Genomic DNA, 15,667 nt, shown 5'->3' with positions numbered 1-15,667 from the left:
CTGGGAACAGAGGTGAGCTGCCACCCAGACATCCGTGGGAGAGCCTAGACCCAGCCTGGGCTAACCACAGCCTTGTTCTCACTTCCTCCCTCCACGGGGTACAGTCACATTTCACATACTAGGGTCCTTGGGGCACGGGTTTAGATGTCTAGAAAAACAAGCCTGACTTTGTCGACTCTGGTCAACCTGAGATAAAGCTGGCACTGGAAACCACTCAGCTGGGAAAGTGCCCGCTGCGCAAGCGTGGAGACCCGAGTTGGCATCCCCCCCCCCCCCCGCACTCAGACAAACAAAACACCCGGATGTGTAATCCTAGCACTGGGCACATGAAGACGTGGATCACCAGAGCTCAGTAACCCACCAGTCTAGCCAATCAGTGGGCACCAGGTTCGGTAAGAGACTGACTCAAACTTTCGGTGGAGGCCAATAGAGGAGGAGGACACAAGTCAACCTCTGGCCTCTACAAACATGCACCAGTGCAGAAATCTCCAGGGTCCCCGCTTCCTGGAGTCACCCATGCTGGGAAGGGATTTTGCAGATGCAGCTGCCTTTGAGTCAGTGCTGCTCCTGTGAGTAACCCCCACCCGTATTCCTGTAAGCAACTCCAATAAATTCATGGTTCACTGGGCTGGACTTTGCTGTCATCATTGCCTTGTTCTGTTACTGATTCCCTACATAGGGTGATTAGACATTTATTTACATCTCCCCCGGACTAGTCACACACACAAGACCCAGTACTGTGCCCTGTGAAGGAAGGGACATCAAGACGAACATTCTTTATTTTTTAAAGATTTATTTATTTATTATATATAAATACACTGTAGCAGTCTTCAGACACACCAGAAGAGGGCATCGGATCCCATTACAGACAGTTATGAGCCACCATGTGGTTGCTGGGATTTGAACTCAGGACCTCTGGAAGAGCAGTTGGTGCTCTTAACCGCTGAGCCATCTCTCCAGCCCAAGACAAACATATTTTTTAAAGTCAATTGACAAAGATAACTGAAAACCCTTCTCTACCTGGACTACATGTAGCACAGTGAGCATGTTCCAGAAAATTCCACAGTATACAAATGCCCGAAAGGTCAAGTGCTATGTAACTGACCTATATCAGGTCATGAGACTGGTGGCCAAGCACTTTTGAGCTTATGCCTTTTCTCAGTTTATTAGCCTACTCCCATTTCCAGGAGTGGATTAGAACGAACTCTTGATAAATTCTCTCTGTGTTTACTATTAATGACGTATCCTGGGTGCTGTTCTTTGTCCTGGGCTACAAGAACCTAAAAGCTTTAGCAGGTGCCCCAGGACTGTGGCCAGCGCCTAAAACAATTTCTTATCTGGTATATTAGTAAGGGCCTAGCCTAAGAAAGAACAATTCACCTTCATTAGCTCATTGAGAAAGGACTTGATTCCAAGTAGTTTAAAGCATTCAGCAGTTTCGGCACGCTATGAAGACAGAGTCTGTACTGAACATTCAGGAGGTACACCTGCTCTATACACCAAAGAAACTGGCTCCCGGGAAGATTGCTGTGTGCAGATGCTGCCATTCCCTGTCCCCAGCACCAGCACTTTTAATAAAGTCCACCGAGTAAGATAGGTGTGACTTACCTTGTCACCTCCCCAGTCTAAGTCAGTCACAGGTTCAAATGTCACGTGAGTGCTAATGGTTGGCAGAAACAGAATCTGAGTTAGATTCAGAGCCCAAGGTGCAAGGCTGAGTTTCCTGCCTCTACAATGCAGGGAAATAATACACTAATCAGGGCTAGAGGAAATGTGGACGAAGCCAGCCCACAGCATTCAGGTCAAACCCTGATTGTATGACCCACTGAAGGTCTTGCTTCCCCAACTGGAGGCTCCGGGACTCTGCTAATCCAGTGAGAACTGTGGGCCAACAGCACCAGCGCCTGCCCGGGAGCTCTTAGAAATGCAGTTTCTTGACCCCCATGCCTCTTATACAGAATCTGTGTTGAGCACGCGCCTTGGGTAGCTTGCCTAACTGACTACTCAAGCTGGAAAAGCAATGGTCAGACTGATTTTATGGGTGTGGAGCTTTTTAATAATTTAATAAGCAGCAAAGAAGAGCAACCATTCCGGGAAACAAGAAACCTTACTTTGGGTTCTGTAGTCTGGCCTTGGGACCCACAAACCTCAAGCTCTCCCTCACTCTCTTACTGAGATAGACTTCCAGTTCTCCCTTTAGCCTGAGTCAGGGCCTCAGGCAGTCACAGTTATAATACTAGTTCAAGGATTTGCTCTCTGTGGTGGGGGCGGGGGTGGAGAATAGGCAGACCATGAATATTAGAATAGGACAATTTCTAAATTACCATAAGAAACAAATAACAAATCAAGGGGATTGTAAAATGGATTGTACCCTTTCTCTAAGTTTTATTCATGGACCTTTGGCACAACACTCCTGACATTACTCACATCCATTACCATGCCTCAGATGGGATATTTGCAACATATAATGTTTCTTAATTGGTACAAATGCTTTCAGGCTGGTCATATTCATAAGAACAAACTATAAAATGATGGCAATGCTTCTGGGCTCAAATGGTGGGACCCAGTGAACCAGGGGTAGGCTATAGTCTAGAGCTAGTAAACCCTTGGTTTACTGGTTCCAAAGACAGACACCTAACATTTATTTTTAGACATAATGGCACCCAAGAAATATTCATTGAACTCAGCATGTGCTGTTCATAAGATAGGCACATTCATAGGGTATCTTTTTTTCTGGAGTAGGCTCTTAGAAATACTTGCTGGCCTGTGCTCAAATGGTTTTCTACTCCAGGTTGATCTGTCCCATCTGTTGACCATCTAGAAAGGCTGAGAAGTACATCCACATAGGTGAGTAGTATTGTCTGTGTCCTCAGATGTACGTGCAGGTCTTCCCCTCTCTCTGGCGTTGATGTCAAATGGCCTTTTTGCAGTTCACAATGAGGCCATTTCTCATAGGATGATGTGGGATTTAAGTGCCGGTGTTCCTCTCTATAAACACTATCTGTAATCTATCTGAGTTGGAAAAGCTCACACTTCACTATAAACTGAGATGCCCAAGTGGTTTATTGCATAGAAAGAATAACAGTGAGAGCAGTTTGAGGGATGTGTCACCAGGCACTAACTGGTGAATTGCTAAATAATATTCAGGGCCAGACCCACCAAAAAACTTTAGAATTGGTATAATTTATGTGAAAACACTGGGGGTGGGGAAGGTAGAACTCAGAGTGATAAAAAAAAAAATAAACAGAAACAAAACAAACAAACAGGAAAGAGGGCTGGAGAGATAGCTCAGCAGTTAAGAGCTCTACTGCTCTTCCAGAGATCCTGTGTTCAATTCCCAGCAACCACATGGTGGCTCACATCCATCTGTAATGGGATCAGATGCCCTATTCTGGTGTGTCTGAAGACAGCTACAGTGTACTCATATATGTTAAGAAAATGATATTTTAAGAAACAGGAAAAAAGTGAAATTTAAGAAATTTATAGAATAGGGGGATTGGTCTTCATGAATCATCATAATGGCCAAGAAAAATCTTTGTGGGGCTAGAGAGATGGCTGAATGGTTGAGGGCACTGGTGGATTTTTTTGGAGGTCTGAGTTGAAGTCTCAGCACTCACGTGGTAGCTCAGAACTTTCTATACTTGGGACATGATGCCAGCTTCGGGTGTGATAAACATACAGACAAAACACCCATACACATAAAATACATACTACACAAATCTCTTAACAACAACAATCTTTTCCTCTTTACACATAATGGAATGATATTCAGCTCTGGAAAACAATGAAACCTGCGATCTGCAGTAACAGGGATGAACTTAGAATACCTGATAATTGAAATAAATCAAGCTTAGAAAGACAGACACTATAAATTCACCCTTAAATCAAAATGTCAACCCCAGGGACAGAATAAAACAGTGGACACCAGAGAACAGCAGATTTGGGGAGGCATAGAAGGGAAGTTAATAGGTATGGGGCAGGGGGCAGGGAAAGACTTCTTTTTCTGTTACATCTATCTTTTTAACTTTTACTAGTATCTTTCTTTATTGTTGACAATTTCATACCTATATACAATGTATCTTGAACACATCTATGCCCTTTGGCTTTTTTTTTTTTTTAAGTCAAGGTCTTGTTAATGCCTGGCTGGATTTGATTTTGCTACATAGTTGACCTTTAACTTTTGATCCTACTAAGTGGTACAGTAATAGGCATGGGCCACCAAGTCAAATTTATATGATGCTAGGAATCAAACTGAGGGACCTGCCCATGTTAGATAAACATCTTACCCACTGAGCTATAGCCCAAGCTCTATGAAGACATTTAAAATTTTAAAGACCTATTCCCTGCCCTACCTGGACACAGGGGTCCAGTCCCCTGTCCTACCCTTTTATCCAACACAATATGACACCCTAACTACTTCCCTTCAGTCTTCCACACATGGAATGGTGGCTTGTCTGGCTGCCTTCCTACTACTGACTGGTAGCTCACTCCTAGCCTTCCATTTCTCTGTTGACCTTCTATGAGTTTTTAATAATTAAATTTAAAACCCCTGATGTTTGACCAAGGAAGAAACTCTTATGGGATGGAACTTTTGAGAGGAAAAACTACTGTTTCCTGCAAACTGAGGCTGCTTTGATGGTTTAAGGACTGTTAACACTTTATACTTTGCAAATCACCTTGGCTGGACCAGAGGTAACTGTTTAGTTACGGTTTGACCGTCATGAAAGTCAGGTTTCAGAGAGCGACAGTGCCCCAAGAAGAAAGTCACTTCACAAGACCCAGGAGTTTGATGGGATGGGCCCAACTCCACAGACAACTAAGAAGAGAGTAAAGTGAGCTGAAGCCATTACAGCCATTTGGTGTCAGGCGCTAATCTAAGTGCCAATGTGAAAAGATACTTTCAGTGAGATTAACATTTAAGGCAGTAGATGTTAAGCAAACAGGATTAACTATAATGTAGGTAGGCTTCATACAGTGGACAGACCTGAAGGACTGACGATCCTAGAGGAAAAGAAGGAATCTGTTTCCACACTCACTTGACACGTCGACTCTTCCCTGGGTTTATATCTCATCCTGCAGACTGCAGGCTGGCTAGCTTTAATCATGGGAGTTGAGACTTGAGAGATGGCTCAGCGGTTAAGAGCACTGACTGCTCTTCCAGAGGTCCTGAGTTCAATTCCCAGCAACCACATGGTGGCTCACAACCATCTGTAATGGAATCTAATACCCTCTTCCGGTGTGTCTGAAGACAGCGACAGTATACTCTCATACACAAAATAAATAAATAAATAAATAGAAGTTGGGGGCAGGGGTGGTCAGGTAAAGGCTAGTCACAAGCCAGATGTAGTAGGGGCACATCTGTAATTCCAGCCCTTATAAGGAGATATGGGAGGCAGAGATGAGAACTACCCAGAAGTTTGTAAGCCAGTTCATGGGCCAGCTATTCTGCACTAAGAAGTACATCAGAAGAAATAAGGAGAGACTCTGCTTCAAAAAGGTGGAAGATGAAATCCCACTCCTGAAAATTGCCACAGTACATCATGGGACTCATGCACAGGTGTACACATTTAAAAAAATGTCAACAGCCCAGATGTCCATCAACAGAGGAATGAGTAATAAAAATGTGACAGGCTGGAGAGGTGACTCAGTGGTTAAGAGCACTGACTGCTCTTTCCGAGGTCCTGAGTTCAAATCCCAGCAATCACATGGTGGCTCACAACCATCTGTAATGAGATCTGATGCCCTCTTCTGGTCTGTCTGAAGATAGCTACAGTGTACTTATATATAATAAATAAATCTTAAAAAATATGGCATATATCATAACGCAATCTTATTCAGCTGTAAAGAAAAACAAAATTCAGGAAAATGGATGGCTTAGGAAGTAGAATATTAATCTAGGTGACCCTAACCAGAAAAAAAAAGTATATTCTTTTTCCTATGCAAACCCCAGCCTGTGGTATAAATGTAGAAACAGAGGTAAGTGTAAAATGAAGCCCAGAAATCTAGACAGGAAGCCAAGAGTAGGTAATCGCGGGTGATGAGAAAAGATGGGGAAGAAAAAAGGACACAGGACACAAAAGAGAAAGAACATAGAAACCCTGACGCATGCGCTATGCCCTACCACTGCCCTGGACACGACACTTCCCTAGTGAGCCTCCATGCTTGCCACAGGGAAGGCAGCTCCATGCGATCACTTGGAAGGAACCACGAATGAGAGATGGCAGTGAGGTACAGCAGAAGCTTGCCCGGCAGACCTCGTGAGCAGGGACATCAGGGACAACTGCGCTTTCGATACCTCTGTGTCCCAAACCAAAGAAAACATAATCTAGAACCACAAACAGGCTCTGGGTCCACTGTAAGGCCACAGGGACATTCGCAGAGGGAAACCTCTAGAAAGACAACACTGTTAAACACACTGCATATTAATCCCATGATATTTTTATTAGTGGGATCTTTCCTCGCTTACGTGAAGATTCTTACATGTGCATAATGTACCCCAGTCAGAGTCACCCACTCTTTCCACTTTCTAGCTCCTTCTGCCTCCTCTAAAGTATCTCTTATCTCCCTCCCGACTTCATCTTTCTCTCCTTTTTATAATCCACTAGATCCAGTCAGTACTGTGAAGGGCGGGGCCTCAGGACCCTTTTCCCTTATTTGCATGCGGGCTTATGTGGCCCTCCTCCCTCCAAAGGACACCAGGCCTCCAGGACAAAGGGACAAGCAGGGTTCAGATGGTTATGTGTATGAAAGAAGAACTCTCGAAACCCCTGCGGCAAGACAAGTCTACTTTCTTGCTCCAGGGTAGGGTATATAAGGACTTTCTTAGGGCTATGGGTGGGAAAAACTAATTGGTCATAGCAGCAAGCAAGTGGAAAGAGCTGATTGGTTATAATACAGCACCTAATTACCATGCGGTCTGGAAGCCAGATCGGGACTTTGTGTGCTGAGTTATGCAGCCTTGCAGAGAGCTCTGTACAAGGTCACTTTCCAGATAAGGACAGCCACCTGTGTTCAAGGACACTCCAGTGTTCAGGGACACTCTCCAGACAGAGCCAGGCAAGACAGGGAAACCGGGCTGAGAAAGGGAGTCCTCAGGAAAGCATCCAGTCATGGGGGACTGAAACCTTAGTAGCAGGGGGTCTCCAGCAGTGCAAATGGCCACACTGTCTGTGAGGTCATGTGTGTACTGGCTATGTTATGGAACTTTCGAAACCTAGATTTGTCTGCTGTCGAATAGATAGAAAGACAAACTACCTACAAGTGTCTCTCAGAGCTGCCAAAGTTGTTGAACAGGAGTGATTTCATTCTGAGGTGGGCTAGAGACGTAGAATCAAGTTCTCAACACTCCCCCAGTGAATCAAGCTAATCTTTTCTTGTGGCTTCACAGAGGCTTCTCCTGTGTTCTCAACTGTGTTTTGTGGATTACCAGGAGAGTCTGAGACTTGTAACATGTTAACTGTTTGTATGCAAATAAAGGCACTGGAGGCAGGAACCGAGAGCTAACCTGTTAGCTCAGTGAGGTGACTTTATACAAAATGTTTATTTTTCAAGCTTGATTCTACAACAGAGCTGTGGCTCTTTAGGATCTCTTTCTCACCATTATTCCAACCTAGTTTGCCTTTCTCTTGAGCAGGACACTGTTTCTTTCGCATCCTACCATCCGCTTCTCTGTGGTTCCTGCAAACCCAAAGAAATCTATCTCTCTCTCTCTCTCTCTCTCTAATTTTTATTTATATGAGTGCACTGTAGCTGTCTTCAGACACACCAGAAGAGGGTATCAGATCTTATTACAGTTAGTTTCGAGCCACCGTGTGGTTGCTGGGAATCGAACTCAAGACCTTTAGAAGGGCAGTCCGTGCTCTTAACCGCTGAGCCATCTCTCCAGCCCGAAAATCAATCTTTTTTCTCTCTCTCTCCTCCCATGAAGCTCTTCTAGGCCAAAGGAGAGCTGAAGAGGAGCTCTCAGAGGCCCAGTTGCTATAAAAGAAGTTTCTAGCTCCTCCTCTATACCCATGGCAGACTGAACCTTGTCACCTTCATGGGGGGGGGGGGGAATGTGTCTAAGCCAAGTCAGTAGGGACAGAACCATTTCACCTTTACAGGGGGGTAGCTAGAGGCCATCCAACTGACTTTGCCTCATAGAGGCATAGAGCAAAGACCACAAGACCTCCCCCTAGCAACTTGCCCTAAAATAGCAGGAATTTTCCATTTAGCATTCTTACCTGTCTAGACTGTTAGAAGCACACCCGAAATGAGACACACCTGACAACGCAATGTCTTCCTGGGCTTTCATGTTTTGCCAACAATTTGTTTTGTTATGGGCAGTAATCAAATATCCAGTTACTAGAATCCAGGGTTTCTCAAGCTTATTTGTTCATTGGAAGAGACCTCCTATGTTTTGTGGACTCATATTTTATGTAGCACATGAATTAAGGGCAAACCAATTGTCTTTTCTTTTTTTATTTTAAGATTTATTTATTTATTATATGTAAATACACCGAAGCTGTCTTCAGACACACCAGAAGAGGGCATCAGATCTCATTACACAGGGCTGTGAGCCACCATGTGGTTGCTGGGATTTGAACTTAGGACCTCTGGAAGAGCAGCCAGTGCTCTTGACCACTGAGCCATCTCTTGTCTTTCACATATAGTTTTCTTGCTGGCAAGATGGCTCAGTGGTCAGGGTGCTTGCCACCAAGTCTTATAGCCCAAGTTTGAACCCTAAGACCCACCTGGTGGAAGGAGGACTGACTCCTCCTGTAAGTTGTCCTCTGAATTCCACAGGCATGCTACGACATGCACAGCCACACACACGTACACACAAATTAATTAATTGATGTTAGTTTTAAATATTCATTTTCTATTATCCTTCAGGTCCGATCCTTTCTGCTCCTTTTGCTTAGAAAACAAAGACTTTAGTCTGAGAGTCCCCTTTGTGACCCCTCCCTCTCTCTAGCTGGATTTCCCACAGTCTCCATTTAGTGGCAGCAAATTTGCCATGTCTGGAGCCCAGGTCTGTCTTTCACTAATAGAAATCATTAGTGGCCTTGCTGTGGCTCTCAACACTTTCTGTCCAGACATCCTGTTCGGGTGTATATGATAAAGGGCTGTCAGAATGTTAAAAAGAAACAGACCTGTTCAGTTCTGCGCGAGCCTCACGGTGGCACAGCCACAAGGCTGGGGTTTTACATCTAAAGGGCTTTTCCTGAAGTTTTCCTTTTTCTGGTTTTGGTTAACTACATGCCATGGTTATACAGAAGTTGCAGTTATTGAGTTCTCCTCTGGCCACCAAAGAAACAAATGGCAACAACCCAAAAGACGAGGCTAAGGATGTACTCAGCCGACAGAGTGCTTGCCTAGCAGGTCTGAAACCTTGGGTTCAGGCCCAGCACCCCATTAACCAGACATGGAGGCACACACCTGTAATTCTAGCGCAGTAGAGGCAGAGATGGGGAAGGACTGAAGCAGAAAAATGGGAGTCCCACACCCTCAACACACACTGAGAAACACCCAAAAGCTCTTGCAGAACGTAGTGATGTGGGCAGGGCTGGTGAGGCGTTTCCTTTGGCTGTGAATACCAACAGAACACACTCCTCCATCGGCCACATTATGTGCTTCACGGTTTCCTCCTAGAGATATTTTTCTCTCCCACCAAGGAACCCTTACCTGCCTGGCCAAGCAGCTCCTGTGTACCAGGAGAGCGTTCACTGCTGTCAGGAATGCGGGAGGCCAGTGCTGTGCATGAAAATATCCTTCTTTTGCCTTCCTATTCAGGTCTAAAGGTATATTCCCAACCTCCAAACTAGCAAAGAGAGGCGAGTATCTGGGAGAAGGGAATATACCACCTTGGGCCACACCGACCTCCCTTTGCCAGCTCTGCTGGTCTTCCCTGGATGAACTCGAAAATAACGCAACGTTCGTTCTCAAGCTCCACCCAGGAAGAACGGGACCAAAGTCCCACCCCTTAGGCATTCCAGAAAAATACCAGAAGTGGAGCTTCAGGGTCAGGTGACTGTCACCATGCTGAAAACTCCTCAGCCAATCAGGAAGGTGGATGAGCTGCGCTCAGCTCCTGCTTCTGGGCTGATGGAAAGCCCAGAGGAACCCGGGAGCTGCAGACTGAGGACAGGAAGGTGCAGGGGTATGTGTACAAAGTACAAAGTACGGTCTGTGTCTCTACACAGAGCAGAGGTCGTTTGTGTCAGCTCAGTTCTCCATGGACCACTTCTCTGTGATCGTGGTTGGCACTGAGGTGCTGAGTGTGCGACCGTGACTAACCTTGGCTGAACTGTTTCTTTTCCTGGAGACTCCACACTCGGTGTTAGAGAAGGGTGGAGGCCCGGAATTCATTCCAGAACAAGTCCAGGCAAATGCCGTCCACGCTAGTCAAGCATTTCCTTAACTGTCATTTACAGCACCAAATATTTAATGAGTGTATACTAAGTGACAGGTGGTAGATGAGGACCTGGCGCCCCCATGTCATCTATCCCTTCACCTTCCTGAAACAGGATGTGGGCTATGCCACAGGACAACTCTGACGCAAAGGGAGGTTTGATCCCTTGTACCATATAAACCAGGTGTGATGGTGCAGGCTGCTCAGGAGGCGGGAGCATAAAGGTCAGAAGTTCAAGGTAACCCACAGCTATAGTCAGCTTGGGTATCTGAGTGTGGGGGTGGGAGGACTGCTATTTTTTTTTTAAAGAAACACCATATAATATATATCATGAAAAAATATATATATATGAATTGAGCCCAGGTTCCCTGGAAGAACAGCCAGTGCTCTTAACCACTGAGCCATTTCTCCAGCCCTGGAATATATTGACATAGTTATCATCCCACTGTTTCCTTCTTCCACCCTTTGTACATGGTCCTAAGAGGACAGTGATCAAGCCCCGCCCCCCTTCAAAATACACCTATAACCCAAGCCAGGTCCATTCCCCTCTGTAGGGAATTTCTGATCAAGGGTGTGGCATCAGTATCTGCTCAGTTCCCTAAAGGCTATCATGTTGGTAGGAAAGCATGCAAGAGGGTGATATCGCAACTCCAGATGAAAGCCAGAAACCAGACAGTACCTCAAGGGTGCAGGCTGAGACTTTTATAACAATCCACTCTTGTAGGAAATAATGCTCTTATTCTTGTCTGAGAGCAGTGCCCATGACAACTGTTTACTTTTTAAAATTGGTTTTCTTCTCTTTTTTTTATCTTTAAGATTTATTTATTTTACATATTTGAATATACTATAGCTGTCAGACACTCCAGCGGAGAGAGGGCATTGGATCCCATTACAGATGTTTGTGAGTTGCTGGGAATCGAACTCGGGACCTCTGAAAGAGAAGTCAGTGCTCTTAACTGCTGAGCCGTCTCTCCAGCCCCGCATGACAACTCTTACTACTTGGGGCTGGAGAGATGGAGCAACAGAGAGAACCCTGGCTGTGCTTTGAGAGAAAAGACCTGGGTTCGATTCCCAGCACCCACATGGAGGCTCAAAAATCATCAGCAACTCCATTTCTGGGGGATCTGATGTCTTCTGGCCCCTTCAGGCACTGTATGCATACAGTATACAGACCTGCATTCAGGTACACACACATATAGAGAAAATAAAAATAAATACACATTTTAGAAGATTTCCTACTAGGCCCACCTCTTTAAAAGCTCACCATTCCAATAGCAGTACACTATGGGTCAGGCCTCCAACCTAGGAACCCTCAAGAAAGCACATTCTATCCCAACCATAGTGTATTCCCTTTAATTTTGTGAGGTACCTGTATTCTTTTTTTGGGGGGGGGTTGACCAATTTACTTTTTATTGTAATTTATAGTTTGGCAAGCCATAAGTTTATTTGTTTTTTTAAACTTTATTTTAAAAAACAAAGATAAAAGAAAAAAATTTAAACATTTTTGCATAAATGTATACAAATACAATTGTGTCAGTGCTTGGCTTTTTTTTTTTTTTTTCTTTTTTTTAAGGTTTGATACTCTGCATTAAGAGGTACCTGTATTCTTGCAATAGTCTTTTCATTTTCTCTCTCTAAAAATCTAAGAGTTGGTTTATACGGCTTGCCACAGAAAAGCTTTGACTAATAATTCTCGAAGCCTTACAGAAAACCATTCCAGAATAGCGTAACTACCACCAGCCATGGAACTAGGTCCTTCCCCATGAAAGAAGATTCTATTGTCCCCTGATTGCAATCACCTCCAGACTGCAAAAGTCACAGGGGACCCTGACAGGGTAATGCTGTCAGCTTGAAAGGATGGGGGGGTCACCTAGATAGGTGAGTGTACTTCCTGGTGTGTCTAGGAGGGTATTTCCAGAAAGAATTAACAAGAGGGGAGGGATCTCTCTGTGAATGTGGATGGTGCTTTGCTATAAACTTCTTAGACAGGAAAACAAAACTGAAAGAAAAAAATAAAAAACAGAGGAAAGGGAAAAGCCAGCGGTGTAGGCATCATCTAGCTGCTTCCTGCCACTAGAAAGCACTCCGTTCTGCTACCCTCCATTGATGGGTACAGATTTCCTCTCTAAGACTTCTCTTGGGCATTCCATCACAGCAATGGCAGAGCAATACACTTGTCTGCTTAAGTCCAGTCAGCTCCAGGCTGAAGTATCTGGGCAGCTCCCACCCCCCAGGTTTCCAGTGGCAACAGTGTCTCTACTTCATGGTTTGCCTCAGCTACTTTGCCTCAGATAGGATGTCCTCTGGGGATCCCTGCAGTTCTGCCTGGGTGGCACCGACCTACACTACCTACGTTGGTATTTATTTTAGCCTTGTGGGACATCCCTCTGGGAGCTTAACTGGGAAGTATTTCTAATTGGAGTTACACATGACCTTTTAGAGTTCTAAAAGGAAGCTAAGGGCAGCAAATCCACACAGAACCAAAACCACCCCACACAGTGGGGGACAAGAAAAAGCAGAGAACGGAGAGGTGGCTCAGTGGGTAAAAACAGTCACTAGGCAAATGCAAAGCCAAAGTTTGGATCCTAGAATCCACATAACAAAAAGCTAATGTAGCTACATGCACACTTGTAATCCCAGCACTGTGGGGGCAGAAACAAGAGAACTACCTGATTGCCCTCCTAGCCCCAGGTTCAGTGAGAAACTGTGCCTCAAGGGAATAAAATGTCCTCTGGCCTCTGCACACCCACATGCATATACACAAGTTTAAGCAAAGAAAAAGTTGTGACTTAGCTACTGTTCTATGTTGTGATAAAACACCAAGGTGATATATAGGGGAAAGCTTATTCGGGGCTTATAGTTTCTGAGGGTTAGCGTGCCTAACCATCATGACAGGGAGTAAGGCATCAGGCAAGCAGGCATAGTACTGGAGCAGTAGCCGAGAGATTCTTTTTTAAAGATGTATTTATTATATAAGTACATTGTAGCTGTCTTCAGACACACCAGAAGAAAGCATCAGATCTCATTACAGATGGTTATGAACCACCATGTGGTTGCTGGGATTTGAACTCAGGACCTCTGGAAGAGCAGTCGGTGCTCTTAACCACTGAGCCATCTCTCCAGCCCAGTAGCTTACATCTTGACCTATAAGCAAGAGGCAGAGAGAGATGTTAGGAATGGCATGGGCTTTTTAAACCTCAATTGCCTGCACCCAATAGCATATATCCTCCAACAAGGCCACACCTTCTAATCCTTTCCAAACAGTTCCAACAACTGAGGAGTAAGCATTTAACCATATGGGTCTGTAGAGGTCATCCTCATTCAAAAAACCACAAGATAAAAAGCAAAGACAGCAAACGGCAATACCTATGTGGGGGTAACATCCAAAGTCAGTCAGGTGTATGTTTAAAGACACCTTTCCTAATATGACCACACAAGACACACTAAAGCCCCCAGCATCCAATTCTGACAAAGCTTGGATTCTTGTCATGCAGATAAGCTCATCAAAGTGTCCAAAGTATTTATTGGCAGCTGATCCTGTAAGTTCGAAGCCTCTGCACATGCTGTAATTTAAGGACTCCAGAATGAAAACACAGATCACCATGAACACTTGTACGGCAGCTAAATCACCAAAGGCCACTCTTATCAGTTATAGGATGGAGGGAACTCTCCTAACATCAACCAACTTTATAAGAAGGCCTCTTCGAGGGAGCAGCATCAGGCCTGGTATGTTAATGCTTTTTCAAAAATGAATACACAGTTTCCTGTTTCATTCTTAACTGTTGAACCTTCTCCCCCGTTCCAGAACCTGGGTTCTCTGTGCCTGGTTCTACAGGCCTTTGCTAACCAACTTGCTTTCTTTCTTTGTTTTCTGCTTTTCTTAAATCACGTTATCCCAAGTTCCCCTTGTGTATTTTTGTTCAATTCTAGAATGAGTAGTTTCTCTAAGAAATCTTTCGTTAATAGAAGTGTAGTATTTAGCATTTATAACATAGGTGTTAAAGCACTTAATCTTAGAGGCAGTATTGGCACACACTTTTAATACCAGCACTTGGGAGGCTGAGGCAGTCCGATCTCTGTGAGTTTGAGGCCAGCCTGGTTTACTGAGCAAGTTCCATGTCAGCCAGGGCCACACAAAGAAACTCTTGAAAAACAACAACAACAACAAAAATTTACTTAATCTTAATTTTTGAAAGGTGGTGGTAGTGAAAAACATTGTTTTAACATTGTACAAAGCTGAGGTTTTGTAAGGAGGCTTAGGAGGAATTCACAAGAAATTAACTACATCAGACTCCCGAGGAGTCAGGTCCAGGAATTTTCTAAAGTTTCATTGGAAATCCAAGTACAGCCAAGACAGTCTCACCCACAAAGGTTAAAGAGGTTGTCTTTTGTCCCTCCTCAAGTTCATCAGAGGTGACACTGAGTGAGACATTGGTAGACTCAGCTATACATTAATAAAAATCTAAATGTTTGGATTATCTTCTTAAATATACTTTCTTCACCTCAATTTCATATCCCCCCTTTCCTTCCTTTCTGTACATCTATCCAGATGTATTTTTTTAAAGATTTATTTATTTTATTTACATGAGTATAATGTAGCTGTCTTTAGACACACCAGAAGTGGCCATCAAATCTCATTATAGATGGTTGTGAGCCACCATGTGGTTGCTGGGATTTGAACTCAGGACCTTTGGAAGAGCAGTCAGTGTTCTAACCACTGAGCCATCTCTCCAGCCCTTCAGTTGTATTTATAAGTTCTATGTTAAGCAATGCTCTGTCTCCATTCCAACAAACTGTCTTCCATAGCTCAGATTCTTCTCTCACTTTTCGTTCCCCAACAGATGCTTTTTACTCTCAAACCCTACAACCCATTCTGATCTCTCCCCACTTGCTTTACTTGTAACTCCAGAGGACTGCAGCTCTCACCTGAATAAAACACTTCAACAACCACCTTGGCCACCAGCGATTCCTAAGATGACTGGGCCAATAGTGTCCCGAGGGAGCCCTCATTTTCTCGTGACGTTGAACAGGGCTTAGTAAGGTGTGCCAGTCGTTTGCAGGGAGCAAGCCTTCTCTGGGTTCTCTGACAGTAGATGAGATGTTATGAGGTTACCTTCTGACTGAGTAGAAGAGAATAAAAGGAAGAAAACTCAGGAGGAGCTGAGAAGATCAAAGCTCCTTGGCCTCCTGCAAGTTATGAAGGCATAGCGCCTGCCTTAAGGAAAACATAGTTTTAGAGGAAGCAGGTAACTAAGCAGGTGAGTCAAATGCCTT

Source organism: Micromys minutus (genome assembly GCF_963924665.1).
Source record: "Micromys minutus genome assembly, chromosome: 18".
Classification (NCBI taxonomy): domain Eukaryota; kingdom Metazoa; phylum Chordata; class Mammalia; order Rodentia; family Muridae; genus Micromys; species Micromys minutus.
This window is presented reverse-complemented; position numbering follows the sequence as displayed.